At 45.5% G+C, this 15,631-nt stretch overlaps 1 protein-coding gene across 5 annotated transcripts in view; it reads left to right on the top strand.

Moving 5' to 3' along the window:
• AFAP1L1 (actin filament associated protein 1 like 1) overlaps positions 1 to 15,631 on the top strand; it is a 71,398-nt gene that overhangs the window by 9,558 nt on the left and 46,209 nt on the right. The window contains exon 1 of one of the 5 annotated variants that reach the window (XM_032625376.1): positions 10,684 to 10,949. The exons of 3 other annotated variants lie outside the window; for them this stretch is intronic. The gene's annotated coding sequence lies outside the window, so the exon portion shown is untranslated. Of the gene's footprint in view, positions 1 to 10,683; positions 10,950 to 11,960; positions 12,063 to 15,631 lie in introns of those variants that run through there. One more of the 5 variants, XM_032625375.1, reaches the window with a different exon arrangement.

Below are 15,631 nucleotides of genomic sequence, written 5' to 3'. Positions count from 1 at the left end.
TTCAAGGTGGGAAGCATGGGAGGGAAAGGGGATCTAAACAATTCCAGGATAGACACCCTCCATCAATGAATGGTATGGCCAGGCAGCCGGTGTGAGATTTTTGTTTCTTACCCTTTACACTCTTCCCACTGTGGCCCTTGGAGTTTTGGTGTTTAGAATTCAAGAAACACTCATCCTCCTGGAACTGGCAAAGAGCCTGCCCCAGGAGGGCCCAGGCAGGGTTTGTCCTCCATCTAAAATTCCACTTGGGGAATCCCAGCCACACCCCAAGTGGGAGTGGAGAGGCAGAGCCTGCCAGGCCTGATTCTTCTCCCTGCACAGCTGTCAGGCTGCAGAGGGGGCAGAATGTGGCACCACATTGCAGTCATTCCAGCTCTGGGGAATTTACCGACAGCACGTCCCACAGGAGGCAAGCTCAGAGGCTTTTTATAGCCCTCTAAGAACCTAGGAGAAAACTGATATCCTGAGAGGGAGAAGTGGGGCACGTGTCTTTTCCAGGCACCATTCCCTCAACCATGTAATCTCAGATGCCCACAATCCAAATCAGGGTAAGGGTCATGGCTAAGTGAGCAGTGTGGAGTGGTGGAAGCATGCTCGCTGTCCGGGGGACGGGGGTTCCAACTAAATCCCGTTCCTTGAATCCCCTCCTTGGGCTTCAGTTTCTTCACCTGTCAGGCTGAAGTATTTATTATAGCCCAGGTATCAGCACACTTCAGCTGGTAGACCAAATCCAGTCCACCACGTCTTTTTTTAAATAAAGTTTTATTGGCACACAGCCATGGGCATTCATTATGTATTGTCTATGGCTGCTTTCTTGCTATTGAGTATTTGCAACAGAGGCCCCGCCCACATGTGGCCTGAAAAGCCTAAAGTAGCTACTATCTGGTCCTTTACACAAAAAGCTTGCCAACCCCTGGATTAAACTGCAGTGAGTCTGGGAGTGTCTGCCTGGAGCACTGTGGTGAGAAGGATTCTGAGGGTGTGTCCAGGCTGAGAAATGAAGCACTGCCCTTAGATCATACAAGAGTATATATTCAAGACTGATGTTGGAAAGACCCCAGAATGCCATTTACCAGTGTTTTTCAAACTACTTTTTGCAAACAAAATCTTAAGCAAAGACTTGCTCTGGGGGAAGTGGGAATGAAAATACTGAGTACAGTCCATTCCATCTTCCTACTCCCAAGGCAGCCCCTAAAGAAGCCTCCCAGATCCCAAAGCTCCATCTGAAGAACATTTGAAAACCGCCTATCTAATCTCATGCCTCTCACTTTACAACTGGGAAAACTGAGGCCCAAGCGGCGGTGTCTTGCCTAAGATCACATGATGGACTCCTAGTCAGCTTTCCCCAGAACCACTAACATGGTCATGAGGTGTCAGCAGCGCATGGACATAGATCTGCTGGGGAGAAAACCTGTCTACTGGCCTTGGGGGCCTCAGGGCTGCCATTGGTATATGATTGGTCTGCCATGCCCTTGTTGACCCAGCAACCCCCAGGGGTTCAGGGCTGGGACATGGCTGATACCTGTCCATGCTTCACAGTGATTTAGTCAAGGCTTGGAGCCTTCTTTCTGAGACCACCAGAATCAAAAGAAAAAAATCAAAATTGAATTGGACCATATTTTTAAAAATATTTCATTGATACCAAGACATATTTTTTAAATCAGAACGTATCTTAAATTTGATATATTAATTTGTGCATTTTTCTGATTTTTTTTTTCAAAAAGCTATTATTTAGCAGATAAGATATCTTTAAATCAGTGAAATCTTAGAACAGAGAAATTATGATAATTTATACTAGGCTTTCTTTTGAAGATGGAATCAGATTTATTCATTTGTAGAATAAATATTTATTCTTCTTGCCCATTCTTGTTGAAGGGTTTGCAAAGAGCAGATCCAGCTGATATGAAACCAAGGGGGATTTTATTTTAGCTTTACTTGAACCAAGAAGAAAAATGATCTAGGAGTGTGCTGGGAAGCTGGAGGGACCAATCGCATTTCCTCACCTCCAGCCAGCAGTCAGCTGTAGCTCTAAGGAGTAACAGAGGGGAAGCGTAGGGTCCCTGCACCTCCAAATCTCCTAGTGAGGCAGAGAAACTAAGACTCTGTCACCAATTCCTGTGACATGAGGTCATATCTGGCCAGTGTCCATCAAACAGAATAAATAAAGGCCCAGAAGACTCAAGGGACACTTTCTAGCCAGGAACCTCAGAAACACTGGGGGAACGGCATTCCAGGTGGAGAAAATGGCAGAGTAGAAAGAAGAGAGGCACAGAAGCCATGCTCAGGGTCAGCATGCTTACAGCCCAGAGAAGCAGGTAGAGGTAAAATGGAGACTCAAGTAGGGCCTTATCATCCAGGTCCATAACTGAGAGTGTGATTGGTAACTAATAATAGAGGCAGCATAATGTGGGAGCTGAGTGCACTGGCTGCAGTGTCAGGTTGCCAGGGTTTGAATCCCAGCTCTACTTCTTCCACTTAATCCCAAGTCTCAGTTTCTTCAACTAAAAATGGAGATAACAATCTCCTGTCTACTATGGGGGATAATTGGATTTGTGCAAGAAAAGCACTCAGCATGCAGGAAGCATACAATTAAAAAAAAAAAAAAAGCTTAAACTACAGGTCTACAAATGATCGCCTTTCTTAAAAAATCAGAATGGATTCCAAGTTCTCTCTCTGATGCTTTCCCTTTCACTTCTTGCCTGCCCATCCTGGGAAGGGATGGAATTACAGAGGGAATGATGATAAACCACAGCGAGTACAGGGAGCATGTGAAGATCTTTCATCATCTGAGTCACAAAGGAAACTGGTGTCTGGGCCCTGGGGAGCTATTGACAAGGTACAAGCAGGAGGGGGTTATGCTGTGTTGCCATTTGGGGGCAATGAAAGCTCACATCAGAGTAGAAAGGGAGAGATTGAAGAGAGGAGACCAGTTAGGAACTACAGCAAATACTGCAGGTGAGCAGCAAATTGTGTAAGATTAACTCACCTTCAAGTTTAAGTTAAGAACAGGGAAACATAAAACTTCACACTCTGTCCATTTTCAAATAGAGTTAAGCGTATAGAATTGTTGATCTAATGGGAGAGCAAAGGAGACATCTGTCTGGGGTTCTTTAAGACTCAAGACATTCTTTCCCAGGACCTTCAACCATCATTTTCTTGATCCCACCCCCAGCCCTAGAGGCAGGAAACACCCTAGGCATCTCCCAAAGCCTGCCCAGGGTGGCTGGGCTCTCTGTGGGCTGCATTCACAGGGACCTGGCCCAGAACATAACCCAAGGTCACCACTGGAAGGCTTTTGCAGGCAAGGCGAAGGAAGGAAGAGAGGGAAGAGGGTGGACCTTCTACCTGGGCAGCAGTCAAGGTGGCCATTCTGAGCCTAACATTTGGCCTCCCATCTAGAATGTCTAGACTAACCTCTGGGTAATGCTTGACTCCCCTGTGATTCCTAGCAACAGCAACAACATTAATAGTAATAACCAACCTTTGCAAAAGGTTTCATATGTGCTTGGCACAGAGCTTAACACTTTTCATACATTATCTCCCTTTCTGCTCACCACAACCTTCTGACATGACTGCTCTCCTTACCTCTGCTTCACAGATGAGAAAACTGATGTCACCTGCCTCAGGTCGCTGGGCTAGGGAGGACAAATCCCAGGTGTGATTCTGCATGTTTCTCACCCCAGTCACCCAGTGTCACAGTTACCCACCGACTAACACACCCCCACATTCCTGCCAAGGCACCGTCCACCTGGGCTCAGCCCACCTGGCTCTCTTCTTAGTTCAGACTTCTGGAGAGTTCCTATATACAGAGAACCTAATAATATGGTCTTAAGCGGCCACCACTGTTCCAGGACCGCCCTCCAGAGCCCCAGAGAACAAGTCTGCCCCACCTTCCCTCTTCCCCCCATCCCCATGAGCCCTTCTGCTCTTGGAGATGGTTGTCATAGACAGGATTAACAGCACCCTCCTTCATCTGTGGTTGTTCCTCTGAATTCAGGCTGTTAGTTAATCCCTCTGCAGTGCACCTGCTGTGTGCCCATGACGGTACTGGGCACTGGGCAGCGGTGGCAGATATTAAATCAGGCATCATCTCTACTCTCACTGTTCACACTTTAATGGAGGAAGATGAACAAATTGTCTGCTCTGGAGGCTATAACTGGGTGACCTTACCTGTGCAGGAAGGCAGGACGGGCCTCCTGGAGGAAGTGGCCTCTAAACCAATTGTCAAAACATAAGTGGGCACTCTCGGGGGAGTAGGGGAGATTTTAAATAATAACAATAGTCAATTCTGTATGTGTCAGGAACTGTTCTAAACAGTCCATATAACACCTCACTGGATCTTCATGGCAGCCCCATAAGGTGTAGGTATTGTTATTATCCCCATTATTCAGATGAGGTGACACAGAGAAGTGAAGTAATTTGCCCAGGGTCACACAGCTAATAGGGGATAGTGGTTGGAGAACAAGCCATGCAGAGGAAACACCACAAGCAAAGAGTAATGGGGTAGGGCCTCAGATATTGAAAATAGGTAAGAAATAGTAAAAAAAAAAAAAAAAAGTAATATTTTTTTAAACTCCATTGAACAGAACAAAGATAAATACATACTCCATTCCCATTAGTGCAGCCTGAGGCCTCTACTGACAATTTTCTGATTCTTTAATCACACTAAGACTTCTGTGGGCTGATTGTCAACCTAATCCTTGCCTTTCTGAATAGGGAAGTTGTTCAGTCTCATCTCTTGAATCCTACACAGGTTATTTTTGTTTGACTGTTGTGGAGGGGAGCAGATGGCACATAGATCATTAATCACAATGTACCGATTTACAAAACTTCAGTTTACAGAGTGCTGTCACTTTTCACAGACATTGTAAGATTTGAGTCTCACAACAGGCCTGAGAGGTAGATAGGGCAGTTACCATCACCTCACTTCAATGTTGAGGAAATTGAGGCTCAGAGGCATGAGGCAACTTGCCCAAGGCTACAATGCCAGTAAGTGTGGAGCTGGACCTTGAGCCCAGGGCTTTTGGCTCTAGTTCCTGTGCTTTCTCCTCTACACCAAAACACAGCATACAGTGGGGGCCAGAAAGATGCAAACCTGGCACCTATGACCTCCAGCAAGTTCTTTAGACTCTCTAGGGCTCAGAGTTTCTTGTCAGTAAAACTGTGATAAGAAGAGCTCCTACCACGTGGGGTTGTTGCAGAGATTAAATGACGTAATAGGCACAGAGTGTTAGTCATGGAGAATCTTCCCGCAGTGGAATATCATACAGCACAATGAATGAACACAGTGACAGGCAATGCTATGGATAAACCTTAGCAGTATCATGGTAAAGAAAAAAGTCACAAAAGATTACCTATAGCATTATGCCCTTTTAATAAAGTTTAAAGCAACTAAAATTTTGTATGGGTATATCTAGTTGCAATCTACAAGGGAAAGCAAGGATGTGTTGAATATAGCATTCAGGATGGCAGTTAGGTTGGAGAGGGAAGCAGAAGCATGGGATCATAGTTAGATGTATGATAACATCTGGATTCAGGCTTTTGCTTTGCATGGTAGATTTGTGGGTACTTACTACATTAGCAAAAATAACTGATTACATAAATAAATAACTAAATAAAAGTGGAGCATGCATGGACCAATGATGAGTGTCTCATGAAGCAAGGATTAGGATTAACCCAAGTTTTGTCCACATGAAGTCCTAATTTATAAAAAGAAATAAAAGTGTTAGGCCCAGAGCCCAGATTGTAAGAAGTGTTCAATAAATGTTCACTGCCATCCTTGGATATCTTTATTATTATGTGCACTATTCGCAAACCCCTAGCCAGACATCTTCAATGTCTGTCCCAGACTATTGGTGGGATGGGTCCTCAAACTCAAACTTCTCAGAAGCAGAAAGCCCAGCCCCATCTAGGCTTCAGACCAGGCACCCATCCTATGAATGGGCACCAGTGGGGAGTGGTTGTGAGGGACTCACTGCTGGTTCCATCAAGCTTTGGAGGTAGGGAACCTCTGTTCGAAGGCGGGCAAGAAGGAATTATGATGCAGCAGCTGGACGTTTAGGCCTTAGACTTAGGTCTAGGTTTGAATCTTGGTTCTGCTTGCCATGTGCCTTTAGACAAACAACTGTGCCTCTCTGAGCCTCATTTGGTTCATGTGTAAAACAGAGGGTGAAGAACAGCAACTACCTCACAGGGCCATTATGAGAATTAAATGAGGCAGTCCGTGCAAAATGCTTAGCATAACATCTGGAACATCACTTAAGAGCTCAAAAACACGACCTGCCTTTATCGTTGGGTATCCCAGGCCACTCCTTTTAGTGAAGGAGATGATAGCGACTGCCGCAAATGGAAACAGCTGCCATCTTGTGTGTGAGGCCTGAGCAGGTGTGTCACAGTTTTCCACTTCCTCCTGGAACCATTTCCTTTGTGAGCTCAACAGGGAGGAATCTGCACACAAAGGAACAATTCTGGGAGAGCCCAGTCCCACAGCCAAAAGTTATTTCCTCGGAAGTCGGTGGCTTGCCCCACCCCCTCCTGTCTGGAAATGTCTTGATGAGAGGGAGCTACCGCTTCCCTGGCCGCCCAGGGCTGAGAAACAAGGTGTCCAGAATGAGAGGTGTCCTGGTGGATGACAAGACCTGGGCAGAGCTGCTGCTCAAAAGGCCATTAAGATGCAGGGTGTTTCCCTGAGCCTGTCACCCTGGCCTGACTCCCAGGAAGTGAGTCACCCCAAAACATCCCCACAACCTGCTTCCCCACTGACCTGCAACCTCCCTGACCTCTTGCCTCCCTGTCTTCCTGAAACGAGTACATCAGAGAATTGTGCTACAGAGGAACGCGTCCACCCCCAGTAAAAATCCCTACGGTTTACAAACTCTTACCGCACCATTCCCCGTTTCCCCTCCCACAAACCTGCACATGGGGATTCTAAATCCCTTCTTAACAGAAGAGGAAAATGATGCTCAGAGGGGCTGACTTACCCCAGATTCCACACTAGCAAGTAGGAGGAGTCAGAACCCAAACCAGATACTCTCCTACCATACCCCAAATCTTCCACTCTTCTTTACCACTTCCCTCAGGATTCTGGGTTTCTCTCCCAGGGAGTCAAACTGTACTATTTTCTTCAGCATGAAGGATATTCAGTTTCCTGCATAAGCTGTAATTAAAAGCCTTTCAAAGTGACCTGGCCACCCCCTCTGCCTCCCTCACACAGAAGCTATATTTAACTCCTGGAAAGCAGTCAGCACAAGGCAGTGGCTTTGCAGCTGGGTTTCTTTGCTGCTCCTTTTTCATTCTTTTCCAGCCCACATGAACCATGGTCTTCCCTGTATGCTCTGGGACAACAGGAAGTGTTTGTTTTAGTGATCAACAATGCTAGTCCAACCAGTGAGGTCCCCTCCAACGTCCTGCCCACTGTTTGGCCTTCATTTGGACTCAGAGAAGTGCTTGTAAATTCAGAGGAAGGAAGTGAAACATCTCCATGGCCCTAGATGGGTAGATCTGCAGTAACTTGGAAGAGACTGTGGGCAGGGGAAGGAGAGATTTCTGTACCCACGAAGTGAAGGGGCAATTCCACCAGCCTCACCTGTGTGACTGGGGGCCTCTCTGCAGAGTTAACCCAGGGCTTAATATAGATGGAAGCAGCATCCTGAAGGAGCACTGGGAGAGGCATCTCTAAGTAGCCTCAGTAGTCTTCCCATTCTGCATTCCTCAGTCCCCACACCTGTAAGAATTATGGATTTCATTAATAATTAAATTATGCAAATAACACATGTAAATCTCTTAAAGCAAGGTATGACATATAATAGTAAAGGAAGAGTAATGCAAATACCTAATATTTATTCAGTACTTACTATGTGCCAGACACTGTTTAAGGCACATTCTCATGTACTAGGGCCCATTCCCACTGCTGAGGCAGATATGCTCATAGGTCACCAACGATGTGCATCGGGTGGTTATATACGTGTCCCAAAGGTGCACACCTAGAAAATGGGGAACAACACTTGAACTCAAGTAGTTCATATATTAATGTTAATTATTATCATTTAGTTTTTAGGGTTAAAATCCACCAATTACAAAATACCCATCAGTAAACCAACTGGCAGCCATATTCACACAAGGGATACAAGTTCAACCAAATAGGGTTTGAGAAGCTTAGCCACGTGAGAAATTGGGCTTCTGCTCCCTTTTGTGCCCTGGGGCTTTTTGTTACCTGTGTTTTTTTTGTTTTTTTTTCGAGCATCTTCTTACTATCCTGAGTCACCATGAGGACAGACATGGTTTTAAAATCACATTAACCAGCTGTTAGACTTTATCAAGTCTTAGGAAAACTTTGCTTCAAGAATTCACTCATTCCACAAATACTTAAGCACTTATTCTGTGTCAGCCACCAGAAAACGTTGGCACTATTCCTACCCTCAAGGAGTTAAGGCTCAAGTGGCAGAAACTGATGTTAATCAGAGAAATACATACTTAAATACAGCCATCCTTTGGTATCTGCAGGGAACTGGTTCCAGGACCCTCGCAGCTACCAAAATCCTCGGATGCTCAAGTCCCTCACAGTCAGTCCCATGGGTCCTGCATCCATGGGTTTTGCATCCAGGGATCCGGAGGACCAGTGAACAGTATAACATTTCACCATGATAAGTACCACAGGGAGAGTGATGCTATGTCAGCATAAAATAGAGGGAATGTATGTGGTCAAGAGGACAGGGAAGGTTTCCATGAGGAAGTCACGAGTGAGTAGAGGACTGAAGGGGGCCATTACTGGTTAGCAGAAGGGAATTCTGACAGGAAGAGGGAACAGCATATGCAAAGACCTGGGGTTAAGAGGCTGAGGAACATAGCATAAAGCAGCCTGGAGGGAGGTCTGTCTGGAAGGGCCTGCAGGGTTGGAAGCCACAGAAAAGGCTCCTTTTTCCTTCCTTCCTCCTACCCATCTATTGAGACCACACACTGCTTTCCTTTCCAAGGTGAGTTACCGCCCCAGTGCTATAATAGGTCATACCTCATTAATGTGCTAGCTTGTTTAAACAATATACTAAAAGTCATCTCTAAAATCATTATCAAAAATTTTTTAAGTAATGCACTGGTTCTTTCTCCAGGTAAGGAGCCCTTATGAGATGGAAACTGGGTTATTTTGCAGTTGGGAAATGAGAAAGGAAATTTGAGTGAACCAAAAGAAAAATTGCATATCCTTCATAAAACCATATTCTGACAACTCTTCCTATTTCCATTTTTAAATCATGCTGGTTGCATTTTCTCTGACTCTGATAACAAAGAAGGATGAGTTATCTTTGTCCTAAAGAGGCTTGTCAAGTAGTGAAATGGGGAAAAGAGAAATTGGTTTCCTCCTACTGCTTTGCATTTAATGAAATTGTAACTTGCGGGCTTCCCTGGTGGTGCAGTGGTTGAGAGTCCACCTGCCGATGCAGGGGACACGGGTTCATGCCCCGGTCCTGGAAGATCCCACATGCCGCAGAGCGGCTGGGCCCAGGAGCCATGGCCGCTGAGCCTGTGCTCCACAATGGGAGAGGCCACAACAGTGAGAGGCCCGTGTACCGCAAAAAAAAAAAAAAAAAAAAAAAAAAAAATTGTAACTTGCAAGCTGTTTCCAAGAAATTTTGTGAATTCCAGAGACTAAAAGGTGCCCAGGCATGAGATCACAAGTCAAAGTGCCCACAGGCTAGCTTGGTAGGAGCCCAAACAGGGTTTATTATTCTTGTGGTTTGCTGAAGATGAATTATTCACTTGACTTTTGTCATGGAAATTAGACTTATTACCTTTGAGATCTCTAAATAAATCTGACCTTCCCTGCACTAGAACCCATACTGGCTGTGATGAAGGCCTTTTGCTTAAAGGTTTCACTTAGGCGGCACCAGGGATGCGATCCTGAGAACAAGTGGCAGTGCTTTTTGTCTGTGGCTTAAATTTCTGCTCTCTACCACCTCATGTTGATTTCACTTAGGTGGGGAGGGTGGAGGAGCAGAGAGAAAACTGATCTTAGTCTTAAGCTGGGTATTCACCAGGAACAATACTCACAGAGTGGACTAATCTTAGATATATTTTTAAGTAGGTTTCTAATTTTATTTGGCAAACTTTTTTGCATCCCAGAGAACAACTATCACCCCTCTTGGGTTTCTGTGCCTGTCTATCCCACTTGGTAAAAGAGTGAAGACTTATAAACAGTGATTAGACCATTTCTTCCTGGTTTTTCCTCACTGGAATTCACTGTACCTCCCTAAGGCTCAACTAAACTAAACAAGATCCGTGAAATGTATTCATGGTTCTAAATAAAATCTAGTCATAACAGGCAGCCCTGTCCTGATGCCCTTATCTGCCCGCAGAGAGCAGAGATGACCTGGACCAGGAGCAAAGGTGGGAGGGGGGTGGGGTAGGAATTGGTGAAGGAGATTTTTCCTGACTGGGGATGGCAGGGACAGGATTCTGGGTTGCATTATTGCCCCTCCAACTGGAAGATGCTGTCCCTCCATGTGGCATGGAGGGGGCCCCTGGGATAGGAGCACTCTGAGGAATAGTGCCCTACCACCTCCAACCACCATAACCACCTGTGCTCAGTGTCAGGCCCAGGGCTGTGAACAGTCCACGTGGTGGGGCTTATAGAGTCCCACAATGTCCTCTTGCCCCAGGAACCCCCCTCCCTTGTGCCTAGCACCACACCTGAATCTGCTGGGGGATTACATACAAATGAAGGGAACACCGTTGAGTGCGCTGAGCACCATATGTATCTTTTTATTTCATCTCTCCAGTGACCATGTGCAGCAGCTACTGTTTTACCCCCACTGTTTACAGATGAAGAACTGGACGCTAAGGAAAGTTAAGATATTTCCCCACAGCGGAAAATGGCAGAGCTGGGAGGGGGACCCGGATTGTGCACAGCCTGTGCTCTCAGCCACTCTTCTGTGACTTATCTAAGCATCAAGCCTAGGGTAAATTTAACACTAGATACTCATTTTCAATTAGTTGCGTGACCGTCGCTAAGTCAAATAACCTCTTGAACCCTCACTTTCCACATCTTCAAAATTAGAGGGTTGGACTAGGTCATCAAAATACTGTGTTCAACGAATAGATGCTTGTTGGGCATCTACTATGATTGAAACACAGATTAAGACGTGCCCTTGTAAAGTCTGTTACAACAACTATAGCAAATCTGTCGCTAAATACTATCTGGTCAATACTCCGGAGTTTGCATAGTTCTGGGGAATATTAGGAAGCAGCAACAACAACAATAATATGGCCTCGTTGATGAGTGCTGGCTCCAGGCACAGCACCAAAGAGTGCTTTACAAGCATGACCTTACCTAGTTCTCCCAGCCTAGGAGATTGGGATCCTATTCTCACTTTACAGATGAGAAAACCATGGCTCAGACTTCTCTAATGTGCCCATCTTTGTATAGCTCGGAAATGGCAGCACAAGAATTCCAATTCACAGATGTCTCACCCCAAAGCCCTAATCACTGTGCTCCTCTAAGCAAGACTCCACGTTCCAGCTAGTTGCAATCTTCTGTAGGGGCTCTTATTCCTACCTTGACTCTCAGTTATTTCAGAAGGGGATAGCTAATGATAATTTTTTAAGGAATGAGGGAGGTCTTCCCACATTCTTTATGTTCACAGACATGCCCTCTAGTATGTTTTCTGGTGGAGTATTTTTCAGAGGTTGAACCTTGGAATCACCTGGAGGACTCATTAAAATGCAGATTCCTGGGTCCCAGTACAGGGCCTACTGAATCAGACTCTCAGATAGGAGGCCCAGGAATCTGCACTTCCAGCAAACCCCCGGGAGAGGGTATGACCATTTGTCATAAGCATTACATCATTATGTGCATATGATTTCTCTCCAAATTAAATTCTTTGATGGTTTAAATCCCTGTGGTTTGAATTCTCTGGTGTTAAAGACGAAGAAGCCATCAAAGGCACATCTGTATCCACCACACCTGAAAGCTAGCTGGAGAGTTCTGTATTGTCTTTAAAGAGTGGAGCGCTGGCTGGAAGCTTTCTTTTAACCATGATGTATAAGTTTCTCCCTGGGATGACATTCCGCTGGTAAGTTGGGTATAAGCTTTGAGTCACTTGTTTTTCTTCTCTGAGATCTACACACTTAGGGCTCTAAAATTCAATGGGCCCAGTGGAGAAAGGCCCACTGAGCAGGATTTCAGCCCCACAATAAGGGTCTCTAATCCATCCAGTGAGAGAACCTCCAGGTCAGGAGCCCCAGTGAAGTCATGACCCAGCTCAGCTGGTAGGCTTTGAGGGACCACCCGCCTCCTCCCTGTTCCACCTGGCCTCCCCTTCTCTGAGCCTAAGTCCTCTGGTGGAGGATTCAGGCACAGGGGTGCAAGCTTTGAAGTCAGAGAGCCTGGTCTTACAGCTTACTGGCTGGGTGACCTCACTTCTCTAAGCCTCCGTTTCCTCCCGCTTAGAACATAGATAGAGAGACTTGTGTGGTTTGTGAAGATTAAATGAGATAATGTGCATTAACTGCCCAGCACAATGGTAACTGCTCAGCTCAAGGAAGGATTCTTGCCCATTAATGCTACAAGCTGAGCTTTCTCCCAGGGCTCGCACTCCCTCTGCCAACTGTACTTTAGAATCGCTATGTAACTCTCCTGCTGCCACCTGCTGCCTGCCAGTTCCCAGGCTGCAGAAACCAGTGCCACTAGGACCAGGCAGCTCCTGACTCCCCATGTGCTTCTCCCAGATTACTCAGCTCCCTCCTTTGCTCTGTTTGGACTTTTGTGATCACAACTCGGTTAAATGAAAAACACTTAGAAGTCAAGGGCCCATGTCAGGAATCCCACCAAGGACCAGGAAAAACAACAACAAACAAAGGTGTTACAAAGCTTGGGTACTAAGACTCATGTTTTTAAATGCAGAGAACTCAATCAGAAACTAATTGTTCTTACTTTAGAAGCAGGAGAGCTTTTAGAAGCCAGAATGTTGCCCACAAGGCACTTGCTGAGAGCAGCAAGAAATCCTTGGAACCTCACAGCCAAAAAAAAGAAATAAAGGAAGGGTAGCAGGGAGGGAGGGAGGGAGGGAAAGACAGACAGACAGACTGACTGATGTAAGGAATACAAAAAGCTTAGCAAAAAAAAAAAAAAAAAAAAAAGCTTAGCAATCTGAGGTCATTTATTGAAGGACAGCAATTCTCAGAAAGGTGTGGCTGGGGATAGGGATGCTTTGGGGGGTCCCCAAGGTCAAACCTACTTTTATATGGTACTAAGACCTTATATGCCCTCTTCACTCTCATTGACTTACGGGTACACAGTAGAGTTTTCCAAAGGTTATATGATGTGTGATGATGTGGTAGCTCTGAAGGTTAATGGAATGTGTGACTATATACTTTTGTGTTTTAAGTTTTTCTCAGTTTTAAGTGTTAATAAACTCAATACTGATAGATATAACCCCCACAAAACAAAAGCTCTTTGGGGGTCTTCAATAATTGTTAAAAGTGTAAAGGAATTCTGAGGCCAGAAAGTTTCAGAGCCACTGGTTAGAGAGATAAATGGCCACTGCATCCTATAGCCTTGACACTCGTAAATGATAGCAGGGCAGCGTCATGGATTTTCAAACATGAACCATGGCTGCAGGCCACGAGAGAGAGAGAGAGAGAGAGAGAGAGAGAGAGAGAGAGAGAGAGAGAGAGAGAGAGAGAATGCCACTGGAACAATATCTTACTCATTTTCTAATTCCCCCAAGTGGCCAGACTGGCACATAATTAGAGTGAATCAGGACATATTTTGGAATACAGTTAACTGACTTTTGGTGTGTCTGTTGGTGCCAGAGAGGTTTGTGTTTCCATTTGAAAAGATTTCCTCCAAAACAGATAAAACTTGGCTGAAATGATTTTAAATGATTTCCTACTTCAAAGAGAGAGCTCTGTCCCTCCAGAACCCTCGCCCAGTGGCACCACAGGAGCTCCGGCCCTGGAGGGAGCAGGGCCTCGAGGCCCCTCACGTGGGCTCTGGAGTGAGGCCTGGAGGTGTACAACACAGCAGCTCCAGGAATCACGCAAACTTAAGATCAGCCTGGCTCCTCCTCTTTCAAGCTGTGCAACTGTCCCACAGCTTCCCTCAGCCTCAAAGTCATCTCCTAGAAAACAGGTGTCCCAGTAGGACCTATTCACAGGCATGTAGGGGGGATGAGATGAAACATGGTGTGGAAAGCCTCTACCTCAGGGCCCAGAGGTAGAGAGAGCCCACAAGGTGGTAGCTGTCAGTATCAGCCTTGAGCTCATTTCCAACAAATTTGAGGTGATGTTGGAAATGGCACAGAGAGATTATGACATCACATTTTTCCAACAAGTACCACTCTCTGTACATAAAATTTCTATTTTTTAAAGAAGTCCTAGTGTGGTCATCTCTCCATTCCCTCTCTCATCTAACATACACAGAGCACCCACTCTGAGCAGGCCCCATACTAGATGCTAAGAAAGCTGAGATTCATAGTACCGTTCACACTTGCCAGAGCCTCACGGCCTCTCCCTCTTCCTGAGGGAGACAGATATTCACATCTCACAGCATAGATCAGCATGGCAGATACTATAATGACAGTAATCATAGCTGACTTGCGGTAAGATTTACTATGTTCGGGGCAAGGCAGTTTCCACACATGGCAATATTAATCCTCACAGCAACCCTATGAGGCGGTGCTGTTATTTCATCCCCTTACAGAGAGGGAAACTGAGTCATAGGTTAAGTAACTTGCCAAAGGTCCACAGCTGGTGAATAATGGAGCCTGAACGTGAACCCAGGAAATCTGGCTCCAGGACTGATTCTCTTATGCACCATGTTACAGCCCCTCTTACACATCCAGACCTGTAGCTGCAAGTCAGAGTCTCACCATTTCCTCAGGGGGGCCCTGGTGGGGAGAAGCACGTGGAGTTGAGAGTCAAGAGACTGGGGCTTAAATCTTGGCTCTTCCGCTTGTCTGTGTAACTTCAAGCAAGTTACTTATCTTCTCTGAACCTCGGTTTCTTCACCTAAAAAATGGGCATGATCATCGGACCAATCTCAAAACTTGATAGCATCCTATAAAATACTGCAAAGCGATCTAGTGCCATGGTTTAAAGTATAGCGTGAGGGAACCAGATTCAGTTGAAGCTTTGCTGGCTGTGTGGCGCTGGAGAAGTTGTTTAAACTCTCTGAGCCATAGCTGTACCCTCCATATAATGAGATTTATGAGATTTAAATAAGACAATAAGTATGAAAGGACTTAGCACAGCTTGTAATACTTATTCAAAACACGTCAGCTCATATTATTAGGCACAAGTGATTGGCAAGTTGCAAAGGAGGACAATACTACTATTGTAAAGAAGTTGGTCTTCAGCTCTAAGGCAAACCAAGTCCCAAGATACTGCTTTGGGACAGGGAGACATTGATGACATCATGGTCTTGGCATGCTCCAGTCTTTTTAAAGGACTCTGTGCTCTAAGATTTTGCAGTTCTGTGTGGTCTCAGACCAGCATCATCAGTTTTAGCTGGGAGCTTGTCAGCAATGCAGAATCTCAGGCCCCACACCAGACCTCCTGAGTCAGAATCTGCATTTTGACAAGATCCCCTGGTAATTCCTATATACACTTAAGTTTGAGAAACACTGGTGTAGCATGGAAA

This window comes from Phocoena sinus, chromosome 3, assembly GCF_008692025.1.
Source record: "Phocoena sinus isolate mPhoSin1 chromosome 3, mPhoSin1.pri, whole genome shotgun sequence".
Taxonomy (NCBI): Eukaryota; Metazoa; Chordata; class Mammalia; order Artiodactyla; family Phocoenidae; genus Phocoena; species Phocoena sinus.
This window is presented reverse-complemented; position numbering and strand designations above follow the sequence as displayed.